This window comes from Nematolebias whitei, chromosome 20, assembly GCF_014905685.2.
Source record: "Nematolebias whitei isolate Nwh7 chromosome 20, NemWhi1, whole genome shotgun sequence".
Classification (NCBI taxonomy): domain Eukaryota; kingdom Metazoa; phylum Chordata; class Actinopteri; order Cyprinodontiformes; family Rivulidae; genus Nematolebias; species Nematolebias whitei.
Window position 1 is genome coordinate 3,741,559 of NC_056517.1, and position 1,185 is coordinate 3,742,743.

Genomic DNA, 1,185 nt, shown 5'->3' on the forward strand with positions numbered 1-1,185 from the left:
GGCCAACTTTTAGGCCTGAATACAAACAGTTACACAGTTCAGAACTGAATCACACAGATGTTGTATCCTCTCCTGCTGCGTCAGCCCACAGCTGTTTAAAATGGTCCTTGAGAGCCATTAGACAAGCACTGGGTTGGAGTTGAGCTCTAAACTGATCCCACATGATTGACTGGGGAAATATTTTTGGACCTGGCTGAATGACAACATGACACATGCACCATCATCAAACTTGGTCCTTTCTCTTTGGTGCCACCTTAAAACATATACTGTATTTTGTGTGAATGCTGTAATGAGATTCATCACTGAACGGGATGCAGCACCACTTGTCTTCAGTCAGTGCCTCCTGATTATGACGCCACTTCCAACGTAGTCTGCTCTGATGTTAATCTGGACTCCTCACATGTTGGGTTATTGCACGATACAACCACCGGGCCTCATACGAGCCCACACTTTGACCTGAAAAAAGATCCATCACGTGCTGGTAATTGTAGAGTTTGGACTCCTTATGTTTCCTTGCCATTTCTCATTTGTACCCTCAGCCTCCTCAGTTGTTCTCACGTTTACCACCTACACCTGTATTCCAATTACTAATCACCCAGGTGCTGTCACTTTCTACTCACCCTCTTCTATTTAAACCATAATCACCATTCCAAGAGTGGTTCATTGTCTTGGCTACCTGCCAGTCGTCTTGGCCTCCCTCTTGTGCTCCCTTGTGTTTTGTGAATTGTCGTTGCCCCGTCCGCTTTTTGTTTTCATTTAAATAATTTACAAGTTTTATTTTACTCAAGCTCCTCGTGGCTGTCTGCATCTGGGTCCAATCCTTTCATGGAGCACGATAATATGTTCAAACACAGCAAAGTATTAGCTATGCTACTTTAAACTTGTCACATTTTATAAATAGATTTGACAATACAAGGCAAGTTTGAGAGCTTTTAGCAGATCAATAGCAAATGGTTTGGGACAGGGGAGATGAACCTCGAGTGTCTAATGCAGAGCTTTTAAAAGAAGCAACTGAGTTCAAACTGTGAGATGGAGGATGTGAGAAAATGGAAAATACTTACGTCTTTGTTGCAGGATTTCCAAGAGCAAGGGAAGAATGGAGGCATCAGGTGTAATGAGGAGGAGCTTGTCCACACAAGAAAGTAGATGAAAGAACCCAAGTGGTGGCTTTGAACATCCATCCAT